Source organism: Chrysochloris asiatica, unplaced genomic scaffold (assembly GCF_000296735.1).
Source record: "Chrysochloris asiatica unplaced genomic scaffold, ChrAsi1.0 scaffold00075, whole genome shotgun sequence".
NCBI classification, from domain to species: domain Eukaryota; kingdom Metazoa; phylum Chordata; class Mammalia; order Afrosoricida; family Chrysochloridae; genus Chrysochloris; species Chrysochloris asiatica.
The window spans coordinates 10,011,930-10,013,102 of NW_006408593.1; positions in this window are offsets into that span (position 1 = coordinate 10,011,930).

Sequence of the window (1,173 nt, forward strand, 5' to 3'; positions counted from 1 at the left end):
GGCCATATTTTCCAATTACTGATCCTTCCTCTTTGCTCCCAACTTTTGCATTCCAATCACCAGTAATGATCAATACATCTTGATTGCATGTATGATCGATTTCAGATTGAAGAAGTTGGTAGAATTCTTCTATTTCATCCTTACTGGCTTTATGGTTGGTACGTAAATTTGAATAAAGTGGTATTAACTGGGCTTCCCTTCAGGCGCATGGATATTATCCTATCACAGACAGCATTGTACCTCATGACTGATCTGGATATGTTCTTTTGGACAATTAATACAACACCATTCTTCTTCAATTTGTCATTCCCGGCATAGTAAACCATGTGGTTGTCAGATTCAGAATGGCCAATCCCAGTCCATCTCAGTTCACTAATGCCTAAGGTATCAATGTTTATGCATTCCATCTAATTTTCGACAATTTCCAATTTTCCCAGATTCCTATTTCGTACATTCCATGTTACGATTTTCAATCGATGTTTACAGCTGTTTCTCTTCATTTTGAGTTGTGCCCCCTCAGCAAATGAAGGTCCCGTGAGCTTTTCTCCCATGGGCTTTACTCCATTTGTGTCATCATTGTCAACTGTACTTAGATGAGGCAGCTCTTCCCCAGTCGCATTTTGAGTGACTTCCAACCTGAGGGCTCATTTTCTGGCACTATATCTGACAGTGTTTCTCTGCTATTCATAAGGTTTTCAGTGACTAAATATTCGGAAGTAGTTTGTCACTCTTTCTTCCTAGTCTGTTTTCATCTGGAATCTCATCTGAAACCTTTCCACCATGGATGATCCTGCTGGTATTTAAAATACTGGTGGCATAGCTTTCAGAATCACAGCAACTCACAAGCCACCACGGTACGACAGACTGACAGACGAGTGGTGGCTGTTTGGTCTTTAGTGGAACCTGTCAGTTTAAATTCCAAGGAGATCTGTGCGCATGTGTAGTAGAATCCTCCAGGGGTGGGGATGGTGTGTCCATTTGCTCAGGTATCCCCACTAGTCACCAGAATGGAGGTGTGCAGACAGCGAGAGACCAGTGGAGAGATACAAAAAAAAGAATGTCCACACATGGATCTCTGTGCTTCTGTCAGGTGGTTCTGATCCTTCCCAAGATGGTCTTGGTCTCTTGGTCTCTCCCAAGATGGCAGCTCTGGGAGCAGCTGAGTGTCTTGAA